This window comes from Cornus florida, unplaced genomic scaffold, assembly GCF_030987335.1.
Source record: "Cornus florida cultivar Cherokee Brave unplaced genomic scaffold, ASM3098733v1 CherokeeBrave_3.0.0_Hap2_Chr11, whole genome shotgun sequence".
NCBI classification, from domain to species: Eukaryota; Viridiplantae; Streptophyta; class Magnoliopsida; order Cornales; family Cornaceae; genus Cornus; species Cornus florida.
Genome location: NW_026775581.1, coordinates 75,718,865 through 75,737,056, shown reverse-complemented (window position 1 = coordinate 75,737,056; position 18,192 = coordinate 75,718,865). Strand labels below are relative to the sequence as shown.

At 37.3% G+C, this 18,192-nt stretch overlaps 1 non-coding gene across 1 annotated transcript; it reads right to left on the bottom strand.

The window, feature by feature from the left end:
• Positions 1 to 3,121: 3,121 nt before the first annotated feature.
• Positions 3,122 to 3,228, bottom strand: LOC132287309 (small nucleolar RNA R71). Its single transcript, XR_009472991.1, has one exon. It is a non-coding gene; the product is annotated as a small nucleolar RNA R71 (small nucleolar RNA).
• Positions 3,229 to 18,192: the final 14,964 nt, after the last annotated feature.

Here is an 18,192-nt window from a genome sequence, read left to right as displayed (position 1 = left end):
GTTGCTATCCTACCAAATCAAAGTAATGACATAGCCTTACCCTCAAACTAGGATACAGATATAGTACCAGACATCAAGATATTGAATGAACCATGTCATTCAATCAAATATTCTTTTTTTATTGATTTCATTTTTTTTTTCTTTTTTTTGTATGACCATGTGCAATGTCTAAGTTCCTTAAACTCTCTAATCACCCCATGTAATAAGCGTTGAGCCAACGACTCCCAAACCAGATGGTCTTAGGGCGTTAAGTGTAAAGACACTCCTAAGGGTGTAATGACTCGGAATGGCTTGGCTACGAACTCAAACTAATCATACATCTTACATTATTTCCTCGTGTTCCTTTTTAATCAGTTGACATGTTGAAAGAATGCAGTTTTTTTTTTTTTTTTTTGGTGAGTACTTTTATTTTTTTTCTTTACAAGGTCATTTTATCAAGAATAAAAGCTTTCAAAGCATACTAGCTTAATTGGGATAAACCAAGATAATAATCAACTAAGCATGTACCCCACAAATTGAATGCTAGTGTGCGCAAGTGCAAGTGTAGAATTTTAGAATAAACTCTCAAAGCATTTTCAACCAACAAGATGGTGTGTACCACAAGAGCAAATATGATATTAAAAATTAAAAATTTACCCCTAAATGGCATCCTAGAGCATACAAGAAGTATTAGACTCTAACAACTTGCTTTTCAAAGGCACTATGCTTCAAAAGTTCGAAATCACTGCCAAACACATCTCAAATCTCATCATGCATTTAAAACTCAACTTAAAATAGAAGGAATCATAATGATCGACCTTACCCTCAAACTTAAACTGTACATTGTCCTTAATGTGCAATGAGAATAATAAAAAATAATGGAAAGAGTATACCATGATGGCAAAGACTATGAAGTCCGGTAATAATTCAGTAAGAAAGATGTCTCCCCCAAACTTGGATGCAAAAACCTACCTGTATAACCATACTAGCAAACTCACATCGAATATCACATGGAATAAGCAATGCATACAGTCCAAAATAATAGATAACACGATACAAAGAGATAAGAGATGAAACCCTTTATAAAAGATTAAAACATGCATATCCAAGTATAAGGGCATACCGGTAACACATATTTATTATTATTATTATTATTATTATTTGTTTTGTTTGTTTTTTATTTTAAAAGAAATAAAGAAAAAGAACATATATATACAAACTACAAAATAAAAAAATGGGCTAAGTTTAACGTCTCTAGCAAGACGGAATGTTACGGAGAAATTTATTTTTATTTTTATTTTTATTATTTAATTTTTTTCTTTTTTTTATTATGTATTTTTTTTATTATTTAATTTTATTATTATTTTTTTATTATTTAATTTTTTTTTGTTATGTATTTTTCTTTTTATTATTTAATTAATTTTTTTTATGATTTAATTTTTCTTTTTTTATGATTTAATTTTTTAATTAATTTTTTTATTATTTAATTATTTTTTTTGTTATGTATTTTTTTTTTTTATTATTTAATTTATTATTAAATTTTTTTTTTTACAAGCAAAAGAGAACGGCGAAGCCCAAATCGCCGGAGAAAAGCAATCCACAAGCTCGCCGGAAGGAACCCAGTAAGAACCAGCCGAAATTGCTAGAAAACAGCGACCCAGCCGCGACCCCGCAAAGACCCAACCTTGATCGCAGGAGAAAAGCAACGACCAAGCCGAAATCGCCGAAAAACCCAACTGTGATCACTGGAGAAGAAGCAGCCGCAACGCCGGAAGACGACCCAGATGCGAAACCGGAAGACAAATTGCCTCGCAGGAATCACTGGATAAATACCCACTCACTGTCGGCACAGCGAATCACGGCCGACTAACCAACCCAGAAACCGTAACCCAGAAACCGCAACCCAGAAATCGGCGAAAATCGTTGACCAAATCAAAATCGCTGGAGAAAACGGTGATTTACAAATCAAAATCAGAAACGGCGAAACAACGATTTACAAATTAGAAACCGTCGGCGCAGAAAAACTGAGAGCCATGGCGCCGGAATTTGACGCCTTCAATGCCACGGAAGAGAAGAAGAGAACAGTGAGGGATGGGCGAAGAAATTGGGCATGGAGGTTTGGTTAAGAGATTCGTGGGGTGGAGAGGAAATAGTGAAGAACGGATGAAGGAATTTGGAAGTGGGATTTGGGTTAAGGAATCCAAAGGAAGAAGAGGAATGTATTTGGGGATTGAAGGTAAGCAATGAATGGGCAAGGCTAAGGGCGGTCGATTTCTTTTAGTGAGGGATCGATAATTGTAGACAAAAATTGCCCCTTTACTGTGTAATGAGAAATTGGAAGACAAGTTAAAAAGGGATCGATCCACATGGTTGGGAATCAATCCACTTGGGCATATTTTTTTGTTGCTCTCTGCCAAAAACATGGGTTGATCTCCCATTGTGGGGATCGATCAATTGCTATATTTTTTAATTTTTAATTTCTTTTTAAAACAAAACTAAAAAGAATATATACATTAAAATAATATATAGATAAAATAAAAATAAATAATAAAAAAAATAATAATAATAATAATAAATAAAATTGAAATAAAATCACAAAGCAACCTATACGAACTAGGACTATTTTTTTTTTTATTTTTTATACTTTTTTTAGTTTTTTTATGTTTTGAATAAAGCAAAACTAAAATGAAATATATATAATAATAATAATAATAATAATAATAATAATAATAATAATAATAATAATAAAATGAAAATAAAATAAAACACCAACCTACCCTATCCATTACAATTTTTTTTTTTGTTATTTATTTATTTATTTATTTTGAATTTAAAAATGCATAAATGTACAAAAAGAAAAAGAAAAGTAAAATAAAATATAATAAAATAAAATAATAATAAAATGGAAATTAAAATGCAACGAAGGAGAAACTCGATACAACTAGTGTTTAACGTCGCTAGAAAGACGTGAGATGCTCTCAATCTTCAAAGTAAATGGGATCTACCAAGAGGGCGGATTCCACATTTCTTTGAAAAGCTTGTACATCAATGTATGGTTTAAGCGTTTGACCATTAACTTTGAAAGTCCCTTCATCTTTTAGATTTTTAAGTTGAACCGCCCCATGAGGTGAGTCGAACTGATTCAATGAGAACTTCTATTCATGAATTTAAACAAGAAGAAGGAGAACCCCTTCATGAAGCATGGGAACGTTTGAATGACTTGCTACGGAAGTGTCCACATCATGACATTCCTAAGTGGCAATTGGTTCAATGTTTCTTTTCAAGTTTATCCGATGCTAATAAGGGCATTGTTGATGCTTCCTGTGGCGAAAGCTACATAGAAAGAAATAAAGATGAAATTTGGCATCTTTTTTAAAAAATGAGTGAAAACTCAATGCATAGATCTTCATCTTCTTGGGGTGGTCACCTAACAAATGTGGGAGGAAAGAAAGTTCTAAATCAAATAGACTTTTCCATGGAAATTACCGCCGAGGTCAAAAATCTTACTCAAAGGTTTGATACATTCCTTAAGGTCCCCAGCAACGGCGCCAAAACTATAGTGCTACCAAGCGTGTGCACAAAATAATGTACAACACTTAAGATTTTGAAATAATGTCAAGTGGGCACCATATTTTAAAATTTATAAAACCATGAAACACTTATACTATGGAGTATGAAGTGAGCAGGGATCGTCCTAAGAGATCTAAACAATTATAGGTTTTCCATAATTGAATTCTACTTTAGCGCTTGTGTGATTGCTAAAAAGGTTTGGTTTTGTGAGTAGACTAATTTTAAGCTAAATAATTGCGATAAAATAATGGAGTTTAAAAGATTGGAAAGAGCCTTAGGGTGTAGGATTCACTACTAAGCACATTCCCTAACTCACTAACTTTCAACTAATTGGGGAAATAAAATATATAATCTAAATGTGGCTAACAATTGCAATGAAAAGTATGAAACATCAATTTAAAGCTTGAATCATTTACCTAAAGACAATTAACTAAGTGTAAATCAATTCACCAATTCAAAACATGGTTCATCAATTTAATTAACAATTTCAACTTACATTAATCCAGAGGATAATGTAAATTGTGGCAACAAGCATGGAAATCAAACACAAGCATGGATTGTCTACTTACCTAAGAACGAAAGTGCAATTAAACTAATTAAGCCTGAAATTAACTAAATTTAACAACAACTTAACATAATTAAACTATCTGTGTAGTGTAATCTATCTAGTAGAAGCAAATTCCATCAAATCAAAACACAAATACAACTAATTAACACCATGTATAACCATCACAAGAATCAATTAACAAAGAATTCAAGTGTAGAACTTGATTACCAATCAAACACACATAAGACAACATGACATTGACATAGATAATCAAATGAAAGAATTAAATTATATTATTCAAAACTATACATCAAATACAATTAAATCCCTAAAAAGTAAAAAGAGAGAAAAATTAAGTTACATGTTTAGGGTTTATCCAACCCTAAGTTGAAGAATTAGCTGCTCATGGTTGATGGATGCAAGATGTCAACAAGCCCCATCATTTGATTCATCTGGCTCCTCTTCTTCTTCTCTGACTTTTTCTCAAGAACCCTAGCTTTGTGATACCCCTCGGATCCGAGACACGGGTTGATCAGACCCAAGCCCAAACCCGAGGGAAATATCAAACAATTAATATATAAACGAACGCGGAATACAAATATGAAATAAGAAATAAATAATTAAGAGTTGAAAGAAATCTAAGTTTAAAAATCCTTGAATAAATAAAATTAAAATCCAGAAATCCAATCCTTCATAAAACCTCCAATAATTAACAACTCAGGAATCCATCTCTAGTGGATCCCTAATTAAAACGAAACTGAAATGAAAGTAAACTGAAAGAACATCCAAAGTTCAACCATGGAGAGAATTCCTACATCGTCGGAATAGTGAGTGATAGTTTTTGCTCAGCACGATTGAGTCTACGGCTGGAATTGTCGAACACTTGAAAAATAGAAGTGGGTCAGACTCACGAACAAGTTCTATCCTACTACAATCCAAGCAGAGACTCGATACGCATGTACATCCTAACCTACTCAACAATAACTATACAGTCCATAAATAAATAAATATATAAATATATATATATATATATATATATATATATATATATATATATATTCACACTAAAGGACTTTCACTGGACTACAGGCCGGTCTCAACCTGAATAGAGGCAACAAGTAAAACGCACCCGAAGTGGGCATGTATACCTAAGCCTAACTGGGTACACCTCCAACCATCATAGCCAGTTATGTAGCCCGATGCATATACGTGCCCTAACTATCGATCTTGAGACTCAAGCTCATATCGAGGTACCATAACAATATATTTAAGATCCATCCATAGTAGTGTCGCTCAACTATTCGTTGCCTTGACACTACAAATCAATAGGATTTAACTTTTGGTTAATCCATTCCTTAATTCCAGAGTAGGTAGGACTTACGTTTTTGAGCTAATCCCCCTAGTATGCCACCGTCCCATACTGGTAAATACAATCCATCCATCCAGCAGTTTATAATACAGACAATGAATATAAATATCAACTAATCCATAAATCCAATAATTGATAATAAAAATATTAAATATAACCATCAATTGTTCTATAATTAGCAAACTAAAATTATGTATTTTTAACATACTAATTTTACACTACTCAACCAAAATCCAACAATTGACAATACAACAGTATATGTAAATATCAATTTATCCACAGAATCCGTTTAATTGACAGAATATAAATAAATGTACACATCAATTAATTCCATGGCGAGCATAATAAACGTAGGCGAACTATCATGCTTCTAATACCAGTCCAACAATTTATGCAGTAATTGCTAAAATTGAAACATTAAGTAATCCTTAACAAGCATAATTAAAACATATATAGCTGTATTGCCCAATGGGGTAGAAATACCCTGAGGTCTAGTGAATACCCTCGTCCTCATCCTAGATAAAACAACAAAAAACCTAGCTACAAATGAGTGTGTGGCACCCGTATCAAATAAAACACGTCCATGAAAACCATGTATAGGAAACTTACCCTCAACAGCCTGAGGTGCCTGTATATCCTGTGGCTTGGGATTGTATACCCTGCCATAATGTAACTGCTGTGGTGCCTGTCCCTGAGGCTACGGCGGTGCCGGTAAAGCCAGATGTGTCTATCCCTGAATCCGAGGAACCTGTGGAGCTGGTAAAGGCACTGGCGCCCTCTGTCCCTGCTGCACATGCTGTCCCTGTTCCTATCTTTGTCCCTGTCCCTGCTTGACTGTAGGACACTGCTTGGAAGTGTGACCATACTCCCCACAAGTATAACAACTGCCCTGGAAAGTACCGAATGGCCTCCTCTGTAGGTTAGCCTGTGGCTGACCCTGTCCTGCCTGTGGTCCCCCATTCTGCTGTCCCTGAACAGGTGCCACATCCCTGGAAGCATCTGAACCACCCTTGTGCTTCTTCCAAGGCTGTTGTCCCTGGAATCTGCCCTTGTCATTCTGTCGGTGACCATTCCCATTCCCTTGCTCAGCTGACTGGTTAACAGAGTCTTTGTCACCCTGCTTCTCACCCTTGGCCTGTCTGATATTTACCGTCAACTGATATTGCTGTAAAGCGGTGTCTACCACCTGAGCATAGGTGGTATAGGCTGGACTACCCATAATAGCTCTATTGATAGACCACATCAGTCCCTTGACGAAATTGTTGCGCTTCTTCTCTTCTATATCCACCTCCTCTAGTGCAAAGAGAGACAAGCGTGTGAACTACTGCTCATACTCTGCCATTGTCAAATTCCCCTGCTGCAGATTTAGAAACTCAGTCTTCATAGCTACCCTGACTGTATAAGGAAAGTTCTTTTCATCAAAGCGTGCACTGAACTGATCGTAAGTCAATGCCATCCTCTCATCTGCTGTGGTAACTGACTCCCACCACTGTAGTGCATCCCCAACTAGCTTGAATGTAGTAAGCATCTGCTTTTGAACCTCCGTGCATTGAACCAAACGAAGATGTCGCTCGATGTCCTGTTTCCACTGGTGAGCTGCTCTCGCATCGGTGGAGCCTGTGAACTCAGGTGGGCTCCCCTTTGTGAAAGAACTCCTGGCCTTCTCCCAAGTATCAGTCTGAACAACCGGTGCTAGTAACTGTGTCCGCTGTACCTGAGGCTGATTCCGAAGTGCAGCTATTACCCTAGCTTCTATAGCCCGAGCAATAAGGTCGTTGATGTGAGGAGGATATTCTGGATCTCCTCCTTGATCCGTAGTCTGTTGAACTTCCTCCTGAACCTGACCATCACCATCCTAAAACCCAAGCCCTTGCTACTCTTCTTCCATTCGCTGACGCCGTAGGAGATACTGTTGCCTACGAGCCGCTCTCATTTCCTTCCTAGTTCCTTGCATGTTCTGTCCGTTTCTAGCTTTAACCATCTATTAACACGGAAAGATAGACATCAGTACCATTTCTATACGAACCGTAACGAATACAATGAATCCTAAACTTAAGCTCTAATCAAGAGAAAACGCTACGCGGAAAACTTAATACGAAACATCCTAGAGACACTTGAACCTGGAGTGCTCTGATACCAACTGTGATACCCCTTGGATCCGAGACACGGGTTGATCAGGCCCAGGCCCAAACCCGAGGGATATCAAACAATTAATATGTTATAACGAAAACAGATTACTAAATGAAATAAGAATTAAAAATTTTAATAGCTGAAAGAAAACTAAAATACAATCCTTAAAAGTTAAATACTTAAAATTCGAATAAACCAATTCCAAAACCTCCATGGGTACAACTCGGGAATCCATCTCTAGTGGACCCCTAATAATAATCCAAACAGTAATAAAAATAACTGATAAGACATCCAGAAGTAAGCTATGAAGAGAAGTCCAACATTGTCAGTAGAGTGAATAGAAACCTCTGCTCAGCACGAACACGTCTAAGTCTGAAACTATCGTGTACCTGAAAAATAGAAGTGGGTCAGGCCCATGCGCAAGTTCTATACTACTACAACCCAAACAGAGGCTCGATACGCATGTACATCCTAACCAGTCAAACAATAACTAAATAGTCCGCAAATATATATATATATATATAATCACACTAAAGGACTCTCACTGGCCTACAGGCCGATCTTAACCTGAGTAGAGGTAACATACTAAAACGCACACAAAGTGGGCATGTGTACCTAACCTAAACAGGGTACACCTCCAACCATCGTAGCCAGCTATGCATCCCAATGCATATACGCTCCCTAAACAACGACTTTGAGACTCAGGCTCACATCGTGGCACTATAAAATATATAATTAAATTCCATTCCAAAATCCATAGTAGTGCCGCTCAACTATATGTTGCCTTGACACTACAAATAAAATAGGATTAACTTTTAGTTAATCCATTCCTTAATCCAGAGTAGGTAGGACTTATTATTTTTGAGCAAATCCCCCTAGTATGACACCGTCCCATACCGGTGCATACAATCCATCCATCTAGTGTTGATAATGTATATGACAGTAAACATTTCAATATCAACCAATCAACCAATCCATAACAAGTATACACCATCCATCCAATTGTTGGTAATATCATTGACATTAACACATATCAATATCAACCTATCCAAACATAGGTATAACAAGAATCTATAATTAGCATGCTTGTTTCAATACATCCAGTACTTAATTCTCTAACAAATATAAATATCCGAGAATAAATGTAACCATTCTGTAATCTGCAATAAGCATAGTAATAATTAGAACAGAATTAACATGCTTACTAATAACCACTCCGCAACATCCCATAAGTTGATATAAATAATTCTTTGAAAGATATCAACTAGTTTAACTTAAGCATTAACCGAATTTATATTAATTGACATGCTTAATCTCAGATCATTGTTACATGATTTAAACATAAAAATTCCAAGTTAAAATTGCTAATTCAAAACTAAGCAATTCTGATCATCCCTATCAAAATAAACCTGAAAACTTCCCTAATGAGTTTCAGACTGTATTCCTGTTTCAGCCTCTTATGATAATTTATGAATTTCCATGCCTTTTGAAAATTTACCAAGAGTTTAAACATCACTAATTTCCCCTAGAACCACTACCAATACATTCTGGAAACTTCAAACATCCATGTACAGTAGCCTAGGTTCGCAGAAAACAAAACAAAGTAAAAAAAAAAAAACTGAAAAACTTGGAGGAGCCGGCTCCACACAAAGTGGAGCCGTCTTCACCTATGGTGGAGCCACCTCCACTTAATCTTAGAGCCGGCTTCACTCATGGTGGAGCCTGCTCTGCGTTTTGGTGACCCAGTTCATTCTCTGTGCGTCGTCTCCTTCCACTCCGGTAGTATTAGACTGCTTTGGTCCTCTAAACCAACTTCACTACTGATTAAAACTAAGCCCCAAGGTTCTCTAAAGTTATTTGAATTCATTCTTTGTTAATCAAAATTCATCCAAAACAAGAAAAAGCAAAAACAGTTTACAGACGGAAGAAAAACACTGGCATGAAAACATACTGTTTTGAAACAACTAATTGTGCAACCATATTAATTTAACGTTATTACTTCCTGGAGCTGAATTAGTGATGCAAAGAACACGAAACCTAAGGGATTGAGTTAGATATAAAACTTGCCTTACACCGACGGTTTTTCCCAAGTTTTCCGGTGAACCTCTGTGTGCTCTCTCCATCTCTGTTTCCTCTATGCCTCCACAGAAAACCCACGGTTTTATTTTATTTTTCCTTCAACCCTAAACCACCGTATAAGCCTATTTATAACCTTAAACTTTAAACCCTAATCCTTGTATAATACGGCCCATAGGCAAACCTAGGTTATACACTGTTGGCTGTCTATGAAAACTTTAAACCCTATAAACTATAGTTACGTTGCAACCTACTGAAACCAATTAAATATAATTTAACTCATCCAATTAAATTCAATTTCACTTAAAACAATTAAATTTAATTTCACTTAAAATAATTAAATCCTTAAATAAGAAAATTAATTAAAACAACTCAATTAAACAAATTAACTCAATTAAATTCAAGTATATTAAACAAGTGACCAAATTAATTTAAAACAATTACAATAATTAAAGCAAATAAGTAAACAAATGCAACTTAAAATAAGTAAACTAAGTAAATCAAACCAAAGAAATAAACAAAAACAATTTTAAACAATAATTAAAATACCAGGACTATCCTTTTAAAATTAGGGGTATTACATTTTTCCCCCCTAACAAAAGGAATTCCGTCCTCGGAATTCGCTCTTACCTTCTTCCAATATTTCAGGAAACTGCGAGCGAATGACATCCTCCCGTTCCCAAGTGGACTCAGCCTCATTGTGATGACTCCACTGAACACGTACCAAAGGAATAACCTTATTACGAAGGATCTGATCCCGATAATCTACAATACGACACGGTGGGTCTAAATAAGTTGCATCCGGCTGCAACTCAATCTCCCCAACATCGATATGCTGATACCGATCCTCATCTCGCAGAAATTTCCGCAACATGGACACATGGAATACATTGTGCACGCGATCCAAATTATCTGGAAGTGCCAACCGATAAGCAACAGCTCCAACACAATCTGTAATCATGAATGGACTGATAAACCGTGGTGACAACTTCCCTTTCTTCCCAAAGTGCATGCCACTGATCTCCAACCTTACACTCCAAAGCACGTGTGCGACAATCAGCATAGCTCTTCTGCCTACTTTGGGCAGTACGCATGCGATCTCGAATAAGAGCAATCTTCTCTGAAGTATCCTTGATGAACTCAGGACCCAAGAATCTGCTCTCACCAACCTCCATCCAACAAACAGGCAATCGACACGGTCGGCCGTATAATGCCTCAAATGGTGCCATCCCAATAGTCTTCTGAAAACTATTGTTATAAGCAAACTCCACAAGTGGTAAGTAATCCTCCCAATGGCCCTTGAAGTCAAGAACACAGGATCGAAGCATATCCTCCATAATCTGGTTCACCCATTTAGTCTGTCCATCAGTCTGAGGACGACAAGCAGTGCTAAAATGTAACTCTGTACCCAAGGCCTGCTGAAAACTCTTCCAGAATCCCGACACAAAGCTCGAATCCCTGTCTGATATAATAGACAATGGAATGCCGTGCAACTTCACAATCTCTGAGATGTAAAGCCTCGCCAACTGTTTCGAGGTGAAGTCAGTGTGAATAGGCAATAAATGAGCTGATTTCGTCAATCTATCCACAATAACCCAAATAGAGTTGTGATCCTTGAAGGAATTTGGCAACCCTTCCACAAAGTCCATAGAAATGCTCTCCCATTTCCACTCCGGTATCGGCAGTGGCTGTAGAGCTCCTGGCGGCCTCTGATGATCAATCTTGACCATTTGACAAGTACTACATCATGAGACAAATAGAGCAATGTCCCTCTTCATACCTGCCTATCAAAACTGCCGCTTCATATCTTGATACATCTTGTCGCCTCCTGGATGAACAGAAAACTCAGAGTGATGAGTCTCAGTCATCATATCCTTTCTCAAATCATCAGCAGAAGGTATTACTAACCGTCCCTTGTACCTCAAACCTCCATCAGCCCCAACATAGTAGAATGGAACCTTTTCGGAAGCTATCTCTGTAACCTTGTCAATGTACTACTGATTCGTGAGTTGTGCCGTCAAAACCTTGTGAATGATAGAAGGTGTAACTACCATACAAGCTATGAAAGCATCCGATAACTCATCTACCATCCTCAACGCATTCCACTCAGTAGCGAATAGAGCAGAAAGACTACCGACAGGTCGGCGACTGAGTGCATCCGCCACCACATTCGCTTTCCCTAGATGGTACTGTATAGAAAAATGATAATCTTTCACAAACTCCAACCACATGCACTATCTCATATTCAGCTCCCACTGAGTGAACAAGTACTGCAGACTCTTGTGATCACTAAATAACCTGAAAGACTCACCCAACAGATAATGCCTCTAAATACGTAAAACAAAGACCACAACTGCCAATTCTAAATCATGCGTTGGATAATTAAGCTCATGAGGCTTAAGCTTTCGAGATCCATAAGAAATCAGTCGTTCCTCCTGCATCAAAACACATCCAAGACCCTGCAATGAACATCCGTGTAGACAAGATACTCTATCCCGCTCTGTAGAGTAGCCAGAACCGGTGCAGAAGTCAACTTCCCTTTCAGCTCATCAAAAGCTCACTGACAATGCTCATCCCATACGAACTGTACACCCTTCTTGGTCAGATGAGTGAGTGGTCCTACTATCGTGGAGAACCCGTGGATGAACCGACTATAATATCCTGCCAAATCGAGAAAACTCCGAATCTCGGTAGGTGAAGTAGGCTGTCCCCACTCTACCACAGTTGAAACCTTGGCTAGATCAATCGCTATCGCCTTTTCTGACACCACGTGACCTAGAAACTTCACTTCCCGCTGCCAAAATTCACACTTTTAGAGCTTGGCATATAACTGGTGCTCACGAAGCGTCTGCAAGACTATGCGAAGATGTTTAGCATGGTTGTCCTCAGACCTAGAATAGATCAAGATATCATTAATAAAGACAATGACAAACTGATCCAAATAAGCCCGAAAGACTCTGTTCCTTAAATCCATGAACACTGCAGGTGTATTAGTCATCCCAAATGGCATGACACGAAACTCATAAGAACCATATCTCGTGAGAAACGCTGTCTTAGGAATATCCTGCTCCCTAACCCTCAATTGATGATACCCAGAGCGCAGATCAATCTTGGAGAAGTATGTGGCTCCCCGTAACTGATCAAACAAATCATCAATCCTGGGTAGAGGATACTTGTTATGAATAGTAACCTTGTTCAACTCCCGGTAATCAATACACAGACGTAGCGAACCATCCTTCTTCTTCACAAATAAAACCGGTGCTCCCCAGGGTGAGGTACTATAATACCCCTAGTTTTCAAAAGGATAAGATTGGAATTTAAATTTTATTCAATATGCTTATGTGTCAAATTGTTTTAATTCATTGTTTTATTTAACTGAATTGTTGTTATTAGAGTTGTTGTTTGGTTATTTAATTTAAATTGCATTCCTTGATTTTCTTTATTTATATGATTTAATTGGTAGTATTTAATTTAATTGCAATTGGTAGTATTTAATTTAATTGCATTCCTTTATTTAATTGATTTGTGGTAAGGATTTAAATTTATGGTTTATTTTTTTTAATTATTTAATTACGTTAAATGGTTTTAAAATCTACGTTAACTAAGGCTGATTAGAATTAGGGTTTTCCATTGGGGATTAGGAATGGGCTTAGGGTTTCTTAGTGCCTATATATATACTGTTATGTGTCTTCAAAGGGTTGAGAACCCTATATACGTACAGTATAATATAGAGAGAACAGAGAGGAAATAGAGAGAGATGGTGAGGAAGACAGAGGAGGAAATGGGGGTTTTGGTCATGAGTAAAGGCTGAACCAAGGAGAGGAGGAAGGGGTGCTGCTCATGGGATTTAACTTAGGGCAGTAATGTAGTGGACGACAGTCAAGAGGTTGCCGGAAAGTCTGGACAGAGGATGGCAAACCAAACTTACAGAGGCAAGTTCTTTCCTTACTCTCTCCCGTTGCTTGTGTTCTGTGCATCCTTAGACTGTCTCTAGGGTTTTAATGGATTACTAATTAAAGTTTACATGCTTGTTATATGCCAATTCTGATATCTATATGTATGAAATTGTTCTGTTATAGTTCTAGTATTTTCTGTGTTTCATTCTGCGTTAAAAGCATGGTTAATCGGTTAAGGTTTTAAACACTATAATGGAATGAAACTATTATGTACAAGGCATTGGGATGTTATTGGATGGTTCTAGGACTCTTAAGATCAGATTTAAGAAGCAACAGAGGGGTAGAAAAGGGTTGGAGATGGAGTAGATCGTCGGAAACGAAGAAGGAACAAAGTCGAGGCTCTCCCATGGAGAGAGCCGGCTTTAGGCAAGGAGAGCCGGCTCCCCCTTATGGGAGAGCTGGCTCTAGATAGATTGAGCCTTCTCCACTATTTTGGAGAAGACTCTATGATCCTATTTGTTTACAGAAGCAGTTTTATGCGTTGTTTGGTTCGATTGTGGGTTTTTTTGGGTGCACTGTGTGGATGATTCTTGAGTTTGGAACTGTGTGGGAAGTAGACTAAGATGATTAACATGCAACCTAGGTATTGTTATAAGCTTTTAGTGCATAAGAGATGCAATTATGCAAGTGGAATAGGAAGCAAAGGAGAAGGCTCAAAGGAAGAAAGAAAAGGCTCTAAAATGTGGAGCTTGCCCTAGGTGATTTAGAGCCTTCTCTAGTTTTTTAGAGAAAGCTCTAGGTGGTTTAGAGCCTTCTCCAGTTTTTTGGAGAAGGCTCTTTTCAATAGTGTTTTCAGAATTTTATTTTTACGAACTGTATTGTTACTGTTGGAGCATGGAAACTGTTTTGTTGACTCTAGGGTTTTACAGAGGGATTATAAGGTTGGTTTAGGGTGTTATTAAATCTTTAAATTGAGTAAGCTTGACCTCTAAGTGAATGGAATTAACAATGCGCTAATTAACAACTTTGCGTGCGGTTAACGGCGGGAAGGAAGTTTATTGTCTAGTTTTAATTAGGCAATTTAGGGTGCTATATAATGATTCTAAATTAATTTTAAAAGCACAGTGAAGTCTTTCAAATTAATAAATATGGACTTGGGCATAGTGCATGGCTCTGTGCTAAAAGATAAGACAGAATACAAGTATGCAACTTAGTACGCTGTTACCGGATGGAAGGAATTAAATTACTTAAATTAATGTACCAATTTATTGGACTATAATATGATTATAGAATTTATTTTAAATGCATGATAGAGTCATTGATATATTAGATTGGATCTATGCATGCTCTGGATGGTAGTTGCTGAATTATTAATTGTTTCCTGCAACTATATGGTTTAACTCTTGGATATAAATTGCTGAAATACTAAATACTCTTCTGCAATTATTTGGAATGGTTTTGGACTGTAAATTGCTAAACTATTATGTATATGTTGTAATTTACATGGATATGGAGGATTGTATGCACCGGTATGGGACGGTGACATACTAGGTATGGTTTAGCTCAAAACTCTAATTCCTACCTTATGGATTTTAATTGGTGAACAGTTTTACTTGTTCAATCAATTATATGGATTTTATGGATTGTATGCACCGGTATGGGACGGTGGCATACTAGGGACAGACTGATTCAAAATACTCAGTCCTACCTATTTTGGAATAAGGGTACGGATTGTTAAATAAAATCCTCCTTATATATATGAGTCGGTGCGGTTGAATACGCCGAACGACTTACTGGATTTCTTATGGATGAATGTGAACGGATTTTATATATATTATCATGGTACCGCGATCTGAGCTTGAGTCTCATAGTCCACGGTTAGGGTGCGTATATGCAGTAGGATGCGTAACTAGCTATGTTGGTTGAGGTATACCCTGTTAGGCTTTGGTAGTCATGCCCACTCAGGTGCGTATTGCATGTTGCCTTCTATTCAGGTTGAGGCCCTCAGTATAGTTTAGTGAGAGTCCTGTAGTGTGGATATATATTTATCTATTACGGACTATATAGATATGGTTGAGATATCTAGGATGTATCTGCGTATCAGGTCTCTGTTTGGATTATAGTTAGGATAGAACTTATTCATGGGCCTGACCCACTATTATTTTTCAGGTAACGGACGGTTCCAGGTCTTAGAAGTTGTTCGTGCTGAGCAGAGACGACTACTCATTCTACCGACGACGTAGGAGGTTTCTTTATGGTTTAGCAGTGGACTTCTTTTTAGTTGTTTGCCTTCCAGGATTGGTTTTGATTAGGGGTCGACCAGATGGATTCCCGAGTTGTATTGGAATTGGAAAAGTTGGATGTATCAGATTAATACTTTATTTATAAAATTTTATTTTGAGGTTTTCAGTTTTGGATTATCATTCTAGTTTCTTTTCAGCAATTTTATTTATTTCTATTTCCTTAATTGTATGCTGTGTTCGTTAACTGCTAATTGATTTGATATCCTCGGGTAATCGGGCGTGGGCTTGGTCAACCCGCATCCGGAGATCCGGGGGTATCACAGTTGGTATCTGAGCACTCTAGGTTCTAGTGTCCTTAGGAGTGTCTTTTGTTATAGGACTTCCGCGTTGCGTCTCTTAAAACTTAGAGCCATATTAGGACTTGTAGTACTCTATCTACGGTTCGTTATGAGGAGCTGATGTCAACTATGTTCTGTAGTTATAGAAGGGTTGACACTAGGAAGGAGGATTTGGTCCACGGCGAAAGCGATAGAGACCCAAAGAAGTAAAGGAGTATGTGATCGAGTTCTTTGCCGACGCAGAACTTGGGATCAAAGATTTAATTCCGGAGTTGGCATTACTTAGAAACTATAAGTCAAGAAGGAATTCAGGTGTACATATTATGTCACCGTCTATCGGGATTAACATGATTTTAGTTGTCCTCAACTAGGAGACAAGTGTAGAGTAAGGGTCCGAAGCGGATCCCAAGGGAGGAGATCTTAGAGTATCCAAGAGAAAGGATACTAAATCTTCGGGATGAAAGATTGCAAGAGGATGAATTTGATTCACTCGTAGTGGAATGAATGGTACAAGTAGAGTGGGTGTGAACCAATCTACATATAGTGAAACTCTTGTATCATCTCTAAGCGAGATATGTAAGAGGTACTCTTCAGGAGTTTAGGGAACAGATGGAGTTCTTCGCAGAATGAAATACATAGTGATTTATCATATTCCAAAGAGTATGGGGATTAGGATGTGACATTCTAAGTTGCTTTGTAAAGCCACGTTAGATGGGTTACATTCTGCATATTAGAAGGATGAGGGTTAAGCCTTTGGATATTTGTTTAAGCAAACGATTGTGCAGTTAAGCTATGGTTAATGGATAAGTTTCAAGGTTGGATAATTACCAATGAAACTATGGAATGAACTTTTGCAAACTTGAGTTCAAAGGAGGTTTTTTTCTCTGGAATGGAATATGTCTTAAGTGGAGTTATATTTTGGTTGTTTTGTGTATTTTGTGTACTACGTGTTTCATCTTTGATTGTTATGTGTTTCAGTTTTGTTATTACGTGTTTCATTTTGTTAATTAGCTCAGATTGGGAGTATGGATTGGTTGGGAACACAAGTATGTGATCAACCAACAATTATGTTGATGACATGGATAATAGCGCTATGTACGCTAGGATTTATGAAAGTATGGTCATAAGATTGGGTAGAAATACAAACTTCTAGCCAATCTAATGGATCTGGATATTCATCAATATGGTATGCTAGTTAGGATGGGATAGTTAAACTATCAAAATGAGTCAAATAATTAAAAAGGATTAGTTTGATATGCTCAATGCTAGGTGGGGATTCATTTTTACAACGCTATAATAATGGTGGTTGTTAGTGTCTTGGGGATTCGTGAGATTGTGGTAGGTAAAGATCACTGTAATGCCACTATGGTTCAGACGGAGGATTTTGTACTGGTAGGTATTTATTAGAATGACGCCAAGAGAGGATAGTGGGCTGATAAAATCTTTAACAGTCTATTTGTAATCAAGACATGATTTTTTGAGGGTGTCATTTAGAGGAGTTACTGGTGTTGTACTCGGAGGAGGAACCAAAGTTTCTACACTGTATAAAATGTGGAATTTTGTTTTTGTTTTTAAGGTTATCTTTTGCAACAATTAGCTATTGCTCCGATATTGATGCCTCTATGGAGGATGGAAAAGTTTCATATGCATTTGAAACGAGCCAAGGAGTCAGTTTAACACTTACCTATATTAGAGAAATAGGATGTGTTAAGGACAGGAAGGAGAGACCGAACGTCTATATAAGGAAGTGGTGCACAGTGTGTGTGGACAGTCATAGTGAATTAACTTTCGCTAAATGGAATTACCGGTTGATTTTGTTATCGGTATGCTTATCACTAATTGGTAATGCGTAGCTACAGTTGCAGGGTTAGCTTTTGAGGATGCTTTGATGTAAGCAATGGGTGTAAACAAAAGCTAGTGGTACCAGACCAGTTGGTGTTTCCTGTAGGCAAATGGGACGAAGGATGTAAGAATTGAGATTCATAACTCTTAGTTCTTTATTCATCCTGGTGGAAAACAAAACGCTTCACGATATGAAGCCGAG